This window comes from Theropithecus gelada, chromosome 14 (genome assembly GCF_003255815.1).
Source record: "Theropithecus gelada isolate Dixy chromosome 14, Tgel_1.0, whole genome shotgun sequence".
NCBI classification, from domain to species: domain Eukaryota; kingdom Metazoa; phylum Chordata; class Mammalia; order Primates; family Cercopithecidae; genus Theropithecus; species Theropithecus gelada.
In genome coordinates this window covers 433,377-444,357 of record NC_037682.1, presented here as the reverse complement: position 1 = coordinate 444,357, position 10,981 = coordinate 433,377, and positions in this window count along the sequence as shown.

Sequence of the window (10,981 nt, the reverse complement as noted above, 5' to 3'; positions counted from 1 at the left end):
GTTTTTTTTTTTTTTTTTTTTTTTTTTTTTTTTTTTTAGACGGAGTCTCGCTCTGTCACCCAGGCTGGAGTGCAGTGGCCGGATCGCAGCTCACTGCAAGCTCCGCCTCCCAGGTTCACGCCATTCTCCTGCCTCAGCCTCCCGAGTAGCTGGGACTACAGGCGCCCGCCACCTCGCCCGGCTAGTTTTTTGTATTTTTTTAGTAGAGACGGGGTTTCACCGTGTCAGCCAGGATGGTCTCGATCTCCTGACCTCGTGATCCGCCCGTCTCGGCCTCCCAAAGTGCTGGGATTACAGGCTTGAGCCACCGCGCCCGGCCTAGAAGGTTGATTTTGCCAAGGGTGAGGACGTGCACCCGTGACAGCCTCAGGAGATCCTGACGACAAGTGCCCAAGGTGGTCAGGGCACAGCTTGGTTTTAGGGAGACATGAGACGTCAGTCAATACATGTCAGAAGTACCTTGCTTCCATCCAGAAAGGTGGGGACAACTGGAAGCAGGGAGGGGGCTTCCAAGGTCACAGGTAGGTGAGAGACAAATGTTGCGTTGTTTTGAGTTTCTGGTTAGTCTCTCCAAAGGAGGCGATCGGATGTGCACCTATCTTAGTGAGGAGATAGGTGATTTGGAATAGAATGAGACGCAGGTTTGCCCTGAGCCGTTCCCAGCTTGGCTTTTCCCTTTAGCTTAGTAATCTTGGGGCCCCAAGATTTTCTTTTCACAGAGCCTATGACTAGATTTGCGTTTTTAGATCCTGCGAGGAGGCTGCTGCACACATGCAGAAGTCATGCTGGTGGCCTGGACTCCGAAGGGAGAGACGTGGGTTTGAGAGACATTTAGGAGGTAGGATTGCCGGGGCCTTGGTGATAGCTTGGATGTGGAGGGCGGAGCAGGAGGGGTGTCAAGCAGATATTGCTCTTAGATTACCACCTGGGATATTAGGGAGAGCGAGTGGGCTGTTTTTTCTTTGTTAGGCAGAACTTGGTTTTGTGGTGCAGTAGGGTGCCTCAAACCAAAGGCCTGACTTCCTCGTACAGGCCAGACCCCACGTGGCCGTTCCTGTGACTGCCAGGCCACTTTGAGGCTGAGAGAGATGGTTTTGTCTGGCCTCTGCCCTGCACGTGTTTACGAATGACTTCTCTGTGTTGGCAGATTTGGGGGCCCACCAGATAGGATCCTGTGAAGACACCTAAAAGGTCTTTAGTCCAATTTATAAAACATCTTTTTGTTCATTATATCATTTCCACAATAAAAGATGAATAAAATATACAGAGGTTTATTTAGTGAATGAGGTTGATGGTGCACCTGTGCTAGGCAGTGTTTTAGTTCGTTGAGACACCAAGGAGTTGAGACAATCCTTTACCTTGGAGTTTTGTGTCTGTAAGTCCTGCTGTTGAGAGCTGTGTGTGTTAAAATGTCTGATTTGGGCAGGTGAGATCTGGGCCGTCTGTAAGGTTAGGTGAGAGGAGGTTGGTGTCCAGCAAGTATCCGGTGCCCCATCAACATCCCAGTTCTTGTCCACCAATCTTCCAGTTGTAGGACTGATGCGGAGGCCCTCAGAGCGACTTCAGAGGAGAAGTACTGTGCTCTGTGGCTGTCTGTTTTGGAGTGTAAATTGTAAATCCCCTGCAAACAAGAAGTTGGAAACAAGTAGCGTTTCAGCTTGAGTTTCTTGTAAATGGCTTGCAGTCGTATGAACCAGAGCATGTATACCACAGGGCAACACGAGGGTCCCTCTATCACCATTTCTCCCAGTGGCCTAGGTGGGGATTTAAACAGAATAATGTGTGCAGCCTCATTGTGTGAAAGTCCAGTACTTTGTGCTTGGAGTGTCATCAGGGAAGGGCCCCTGACTTTGAAGGCTGCTGCGTCTCGCTCTGTGATAGGAGGCACAACATGGCCTTGGTCTTACGAAGACCTTGGGTGCCACAGCTCACTTCAGCCCTGATCAGCCTGATGCAGACCTGGGTCCTGGTTCTGGAGGTGAGAATACACCCTGGGCTTCCACTGCATGGCTGCCCTGTGAGCATTCAGGTGCTTGTTTGGGGACTGATACGGAGTCCTGTGCCAGATGCAGTGGTGCATACCTGGGAACCAAGCGTCCCTGCTTCTACTGGAGAATCTGGACAGATGTAAAAGGTAAGAAAGGCTGGGGGTAGGGGTTAGGGTTAAGGTTAGGCTTGGGGCTGGGGTTGGGATTGTGGTTAGGGTTAGGGTTGGGGTTGTGTTTAGGGTTATGATTAGGGTTTAGTGTTAGGGATTAGGGTTTTAGCATAGCGTTTTAGGGTTATGGTTAGGGGTTAGGGTTGGGGTTATGGTAAGGTGTTAAAGGTTAGGGTTAAGGTTTAGGGTTAAGGTTGGGGTTAAGGGTAACGGTTACAGCTTTTAGGGTTAGGGTACTTGGCAAAACGGGTCTACCCTCTCCCGGGTAACCCTGGCTCTAGGCCCTCTTTTATGTCCTGGCCTGCCCCACCAGTCCCCTGGAGCCTTCTGCTGACCTAACCTCCACGCTGTATGTTCTTACTTATAAGTGGGACATAAGCTATGATGATGATTCCAAGGCCTAAGAATGATAAATGGGCTTTGGGGACTTAGGGGGAAAGATGAGAGGGAGGTGAGGGATAAAACCCTACACATGGGGTGCATTGTACTCTGCTTGGGCTATGGGTGGACCAAAATCTCAGAAACCATCAATAAAGAACTTTAGCATTTAACCAAAACCACCTGTTCCCCAAAACTATTGAAATAAAATAAAATAAAATAACAACAACATATATCTTATTCCTTTGGTAGACCACATGGCCTAGCTCAAGAATTGACTAAATACTTGTAAAATATAAGAATAAATGGAACAACTGGGTAAGCACAGCTCATGCAGAGATGTCCAACCATTTCAGAAGTGTTAAGGTTCAAAGCAGTGTTCCCTGCGCAGGCCCTGGGGTACCGCATTTTTGGGGAGGCACTGCCATCTCAAGCCTCCTTGTTTATGGCTCATGTTCTAACCCTCACACAGCACATGCTTGTCTTTAAAAACATCAAGGTGAAATAAACCACATGTTAATCAAGGTAGAATAAGTGGGCAATTAGAGAACCCACATAATTTAGTTGTATAATAGTAAACTTCTGCTGCATATTTAAAGGAAAATAGACAAGATAATCTTTTTTATAAAAAGTGAAATTATTCCACTGTTTCTGAATACTCACTGCTAAAACTCCACACTGAAGCACTGCCCAGAATGGTGGCCCATGAAGCGTTCTCAGTCTGGGACATGTTATTCCTCTTGTGTAAAAACTGCACCACTTTCAGACAGACTCTCAGGCAAAGACACAGAAAATTATCTCATTACTAGATTCGTGATCTGTTAGAGGTTTCCTATCGCTGAGGTCATCTGAGCCAGTAGTTTTCAAAATGAGTTGATGGCTTCATATCCTAAAATGTTGCATTTAAATTCTAGTTAAAAATAGTTTACTGTATTTTTCCATTCTAAGACAGATTTTTTTTTATGCTTTACTTTTTCTGGAATTAGCATGCATCTTACAATTGATACACCACATTAAATATGATGAGATCTCTTCTGTTCTTCTAAAAAATTATCAATACAGGGCCGGGCGCGGTGGCTCACGCCTATAATCCCAGCACTTTGGGAGGCCGAGGTGGGCGGATCACAAGGTCAGGAGATCGAGGCCATCCTGGCTAACATGGTGAAACCCCATCTCTACTAAAAATACAAAAAACTAGCCGGGCGAGGTGGCGGGCGCCTGTGGTCACAGCTACTTGGGAGGCTGAGGCAGGAGAATGGCGTGAACCCAGGAGGCAGAGCTTGCAGTGAGCTGAGATCACGCCACTGCACTCCAGCCTGGGTGAGAGCGAGACTTCGTCTCAAAAAAAAAAAAAAAAAAAATTATCAATACATTTGTGATGAATATTGAGTTAATAGCATATCAGAATTTTAAAAATCCAGGTTACAATCATTAAGTCTTCTACAATATTTAGATACAAGAAGGCAATATTTCTTTCTTTTTATAAGTCAAATTATATCTAGCAGAAACTCACATGTGTGAAGATATGGAAGATTCCCAATCACGGAGGTTCCTCGTCATATTCTGTGCCAGACACTGGAGGCGGGTATGGTGGCACTTCATACTCCTCACCTTCCTGTCTCACTACTTTTCCTGAGACTGCCAACTGCTGGCCCTTTACTCTGAAGGGGGTGAGAGGACCACTGCCCTGGCACTGGGGAGGGGATGCTCCTCACAGCACAAGAAGTGCCAGGAAGGCAGCCGTCACATGCCGGAACCTTGGCCACACCAACCACATCTGGGGAATTGCATGTGACTAGGGCCTAGCCCATTAGGAATGCTACTGTTCTGGGAACATCTCCCCAGCATCCTCATTTTGTTTTCCCATTGGCTAGTCCAGCTTAACGCTTAGATGATTCTAGATCTCCCCTGAAAATACCTAGGTGAGAGTTATCCAGGCAAATTCTCTTTTCCTCCTTTAAAACCATAAAGGCCATATGCGTGTGTGTGTGTGTGTGTGTGTGTGTGTGTGTGTGCACGTTACAGAGAGGCCTAATCTGCAAAAGCACAGCTTGGCCTTCAGGAAATAGATGGGAAAAGGGAAAAGGGCTGCTTTATTATTTCCTTGTGCCTTCAAAGCACACACAAAGAAAATATCAGTTAGTACTTTCTCTAGTAATTCCATCTGTAACATTAAGCATTTAAAAGTTGTTGTAATACATTTAAATACCATGCCCAGACAAGCGCATTATAAAATGTAGCATTAATGAAACAATTAAATGTCCCAAGTTAACCTGTCTTCCTGTAAGCCGTGAAATAAATTTCTCCCACTATCTCTATGAATATGTTTACCATTTGTGCAAATATACCACTGAATAGAGATAGTAGACAATTTTTATTTTGACAGCAATCCACTCGTAAAATTACACACAAAAATTCTGCTATAACCTGTGTGCATTGGCAGATGCAATTAAATGTGAGCCAAGGCCCATTTGTTCATGCATGTGTTTTTATGATTTTGTCTGTTCCTTTTTTTGAATTACATATTTATAATACAGAATGTGAGAAGAGTTAGCTCTTTGTAGTTATTTAGCTGTAAGACATAGAAAACTGTTCTAGAACCTTTAAAAAGCAGTTGCAGGAATTTTTTTAAAGTCCCTGAAATTATAAGTCAAGATATTATTTTAAATTATTATTCTTTGAAACTACTTTTCTGTATACATCAAGATTTATCAATAACATATTAACAAAGTAGGAAAGTATAGTTACCATATTGTATAATGGCACCTCATGTTGCTTATTTCTTTTATAATTAAGTCATAAATTGAGCTCACAAAAATGTTTGTATTAATAAAATGATTATCATTGGTAATGTTGGAGTTTTTCTTGTACATTTTTATGTAACAACAAAAAAAGTTTTTACTATTAAAAATGGTTTAAAAAAAATTGGAGCAAGCCTAACCTTCATTTTATAAATACAATAACCTGAGGTTCATCAGGGCTGGTGACTCTCACAGGCGCACACCCAGCATTGCTGGATGTCGGCTCAGGATCCAGAATGAATTTGAACAATTCATGCTAAATTAATAAATGCACTTTAAAATAGGCCCATATTAATCCCAAAGTAACTAAACCTGTGGAATTTGTAAAAGAAGGTGTTTAGGAATGAGGACGTGGCCTTTCGACATGAGTTCTGATTCTCCCCTTTCTAAAAGAATCTACAGTCTCTATTTTCCCATTACGAGATTTCAGAGGAGAGCCTGGTGGCACTTACAGCAGACATCACAGATGTCTGAGTGTTTCGGTTGAGGATGGTAAAGGCTTTGTTTGTTTCATAAAACCTTGTTTTCCAGGGGAGAAAACACAGGTTGAGTCTAAAGTCAATCCTCCCATTGAAATATTTTAATGACGCTGAAAAAGGTTGTTGTGTTTCGCAGGTGCAAGTGGAGGCATGCAGTCCTGACTTCTGAGTGGAGCTAGAGAATTATGTTAATGCATTTGCACTTCTTTCTCAATTTTTAAATATAAATATACTTAAGCAACGCTTTTTAATGAGAATAAAATAGTTTAACAATGTTTACGCACCTATTTTAGTTATTACATTCTCTAAGCTATTTTTATCCTCACAACCATGGAAGCACTCCACTGTCTCCATTTCAGAAAGTAGACAGTAACTGAACAAAACTGTCCACTTTTAAAAAACATGATTTATTTCATTATGAAAGTTCATAGTTGATGTAATTAATACCTTTTTGTGGTCCTAATTCAATGGGTGTGGGCATCTGCACGCTGTCGTGGGTCCACTGTTGTGGTGAAATCGCACACAGTGGTCTCACTGCCCTAAACAGCCAGGGCTCTCTGCTCATCCATCCTTTCCTCTCCTCAACCCCTGTCAACCATTGATTGTTTTACTATCTATGTAATTTTCCCTTTTCCAAAATGTCATGTAATTGGAATCATACAGTATGTAGCCTTTTTGGCTTCTTTCACTTAGTGGTATGCATTTTGGGTCCCTGTGTGCCTTTTCATGATTAGATAGCTCATTTATTTTCTCACTGAATGATATTCCATTGTGTATAGGTACCAGAATTTATTTATCCATTCACCTACTGAAGGACATGTTGGTTGCCTCCAGTTTCTGGTAATCCTGAATAAAGCTCTGAACATTTGGTGCAATTTCTGTGTCGACATAACTTTTGAAGGAATGACAAGGAAAGGTGTATTTGCCTGATCCCAGGAATCAATATAAACATCCATGATAACCCCACCTTTTTTTTTTAAATGTATGATTTGGATGAAACAAGAGAAAGAGACTGACTGTTTCAAGGGAGAGGTAAAGGAAACAGTAATTTATACTGAGTGGCGTGGCCAAATACACATACTTAATAAGCTCTAGGAGTCATGCGTATTTCTGAAAGGAGAAATGCATGCATGTGCAATTGAGTTTCTTGCTCCTTCATGGGTCCAATGTACAAAAAAACGGCAGTGTTAGCGTGATCCCAGGGTGGAGTGTTCAGCCCTCTGACATTAAAAGGTGAAGCAGAGGATATGAAAACTCGCTCTGTGCATCCTCTGTACGCTGTCCAGAACCTCTCCATCATGGGTGGTCTCTTATCAGGCAAGAGAGGGGAGGCAGCTTCAGGCAGTTGGTTGAAATCAGTGGTGGAGTCTTTTGAAAGGCTTGTTTCTGTTAAATCCTTAGGGAAGAAAGCCTCATCGTGGTTAGCAAAGGAGGGGGTATAACGAGGTGTATCTGACCCCTGTCATCCCATCCTGCCCAACTTGTAATAGGGGAGGAAAAATAATTTTCTCTCTACCTTTACGGAATTCTAAGATGGGATCCTCTGTAAATCCGAGAACTCAGTTTTGAAAGTCACTCTGGGATCTCTTCAGCCAAGAGTGGGTCTGTTCAGTCATTTGGGAGCTTAGGATTTCATTTTCATTTATCAGTGCTAATGGGAATGAGTAGGCTGTCTTCCTGGCAGCTGAATTTGAAAAAAACTCCTTGGATGGGGTTAATGGCAGCTGTATTTTCTGGGAGCTCTGCTCTAATCAGACAAAGTAAGTTCTGGTAAGATTTCTTTCTTTATCTTCGGTATCTCAAATGTTTTCATTTAAATAATCTTTATAACAACTATTTTTTTTTTTTTGAGACAGAGTCTTGCTCTGTTGCCCAGGCTGGAGTGCAGTGGCACGATCTTGGCTCACTGCAGGTTCCGCCTCCCAGGTTTATGCCATTCTCCTACCTCAGCCTCCTGAGTAGCTGGGACTACAGGTGCTCGCCACCACACCCGGCTAATTTTTTTGTATTTTTTTTTAGTAGAGACAAGGTTTCACCACGTTAGCCAGTATGGTCTCGATCTCCTGACCTCGTGATCCACCTGCCTCGGCCTCCCAAAGCGCTGGGATTACAGGCATGAGCCACCGTGCCCAGCCCCTATGGCAACTCTTGATGTCTGAGTGGGTTCCCACACAGTCATCTGTTGTAAGACTTTTTGATTCCTTTTTTTCCTTTGGTCGTTATGAATAGGGCTTCTGTACATAATTGCATGGTAGCTTTTGTTGGAAATAATATCAAAGTAGCTGTCAAAATACTTATGAATGTGATTTTTGGATTTTAAGGTGAGACTTGTTTAGCTTTGGGAAAAACTGCCCAACTTGTAATAGGGGAGGAAAAAAAAATTTCTCTCTACCTTTACGGAATTCTTAGATGGGACCCTCTGTAACAAATGACAGATTAAAATGAGAAAAAAGTAGACAAGTTTAAAAACATGTATACCTTATGGATACATGGGAGATACTCAGGGAAAAATGAGTAAATCCCCAGCAGGTGGCTTTCAATGAAGTGTAAATGCTATCTTCAACTTAAAGAAAGAAGAGTTGAGGCTCAGTAGTGGGGAGGTAACAAGCAAAAGCACAGTAGACAAGGGTAAGTTTTCTTATACAGACTTAACTCCATGCGTTCTCTGTTGGTAAGACTCTTTAGTGATTTAGTCATCCTTCTCTTCTTGGTTGGTGCCGAGAGAGAGAGAGAGAGGGAGAGAGAGAGATCTTTTAAATGGGAATTTCTTTTATAGATGTAAATTTTTAAATTTTCCTTACACAAGGGTAACTTCTACTCTGTTTTCAGAACTTCCTTTTTTAGCATTTTTTCAAAGTAATCAGCTGAGAATAATTCTTATGCCAAAGGGACATATTTTGGGGTGGCATATTCTGGTTTCCTACCATCATATTTTGGGGTGGTATATTCTGGTCTTACACACTGTCTTCCACTAGCAATGAAAAGAGTTCTTGTTTTTCCTCCAGCAATTTGTGATTTTTTTTAGAGTTTAGCAGTTCTAACAGATCTAGACCAGCTGTGCTATCTCATTGTGGTTTTCAGTTCTGTAGTATGTTGAACATCTTTTTGTATGTTTACTTGCCATCCTTAGATCGTCTTTGGTGAGGTGTCTGTTCAGAACTGTGTGCATTTTTAATTGAGATGTTTAACTTATTGTTTAGTTTCAAGAATTTTGTCTATATTTTGAATACAGATTCTCAGATCTGTATTTTGCCAATTTGTTTTCCAATATGTGGCTTGTCTTTTTGTTCCCTTAACAAAGTCTTTTCCAGAGTATAAACTGTGAATATTAAGAAATCCACATTGTCATTTCTTCTGCATATATCAACCTTGTGTGTCATTTGTTAAAATTCATGACCAAACCCAAAGGCATATAGCTTTTCTTCCATAGTTTCTTGTAGAAATTGTACAGTTTTGCATTTTTAGTGTAAGGATGATTTTGAGTGATTATTTGTGTAAGTTGTAAAGTTTTCATCTACACGCATATCATTTCCTATGGTTTCCAATAATCGTTCCCTCACTATTTTTGGGAAAGACACAAGGTAGTGGGCTCTGTTAGAGCAGATAGACGGCTAGACATGAAGAGGAGGGGGAGCTCCTGAAAAACAGAAAGTCTGGTAAGGCTCACCCAGAGGGACCACGAAAAATTCACATTTAGTGGCATCTGTAATGCTGGAGTGGATGGGCACTTGTCAATTGCGGGTAGGAGGGAGAAGAGGTACCTATGCAGAAAGAAACACCCTAGAAATCCTCTTAAGATGCCCCAGTCATCATTCAGTCTGCAGTAATAATGTCACAATATTGCTAGCTACATGCTGATAAGGACAAAGGTGACATTCTTCAAAGAAACCTGGCACCATAAGTACAGATTAGGGCAGAGAAGCACATTGAAAAGAGATAGACGCAGTAGGTCCAAATGTGACTCCTGTCAGCCTGCCTGGGATGGCGAGAAGGAGCCTGGTGCCAGAGTGGATTCGGATGGATCACCACACACGTGCCTCATCCAGCAGTGAGGAGGTCCCACAAGCCTAAGTGGGGCAAGTTGGGGACCTAAGGCAGGAGCAGGAAAAGCAGACAAAGAAAACAGGCAGAGACTTGAGACAGAGGCAGGAATGTGAAGAAGTCCAAAATAAAATTCTCTGCACAGGACTCTCAGGCTGCTTTCCCGCACGATCAGCCTACTGGTATTTTTCTACAATAAGCTCTTCACACTGTATTTTTTTGAATGAAGTTATCTGCCATCTTCGTATTGCCTCTTGGTGAAAATCTTTCTTCCAAGTGAGACAAGAACCGGGACATCAATTTCCAGAACCGATGGCGCTTAATAACTGGTGCTCCGACTTTAAGCGGTGCAGGAGGCGGCCTTTACGGGGCGCCAGCCGTCACACCTGGAGCAAGAGGGCCCTGCACAGTCCCCATCTGCCTGCAAGTGTTGTGCTGCGATGACACTGCCAGCAAGAGGGCCCGGCAGTGTCCCCAGCTTCCAGCAGGGGCCGTAGGACGAGTATACTGTGAGCAAGAGGATCCCTCAGTGTCCTTAGCTGCCAGCAGGTGGCGCACGGGCACCACACCATGAGCAAGAAGACCCTGCAGTGTCCTCGTCGGCAGCAGGGGGCGTGCTGCCACTATACTGTGAGCAAGAGGATCCTGTAGTGCCCCCAGCAGCCAGAAGGGGGCGTGCCCCCACTACAAGGCAAGCAAGAGGGCCGGGCAGTGTCCCCAGCTGCCAGCATCGGGAGTGTTGCCACTACACTGTGACCCAGAGAACCCTGCAATGTCCCCAACTGCCAGCAAGCGGCGTGCCGTGACTATACTGCGAGCAAGAGGGCCCCGTAGTGCCCCGGCGCCAGCAAGGGGCGCTGGCCACCACTGTAAGAAAGAGGGCCCTGCAGTTGCTCTAGACGCCAGCAGGCGGCGCAGTGGCACAGCACCGTGAGCAAGAGGGACCTGTAGCGCGCGGCTGCAAGCAGGGGACACGCGAGCCCGGCTTTCCAGATTACTGATATTCTCCCCTCTCTGCGCTGCTCCCCCGGCGGCGTGCGTCTGTACGCCTGCGCCGCGCCCCCTCAAGCCCACGCAGCGTGCGTCTCCGCGCCTGCGCCACCACCCCCTCGCCCCGACGCGCG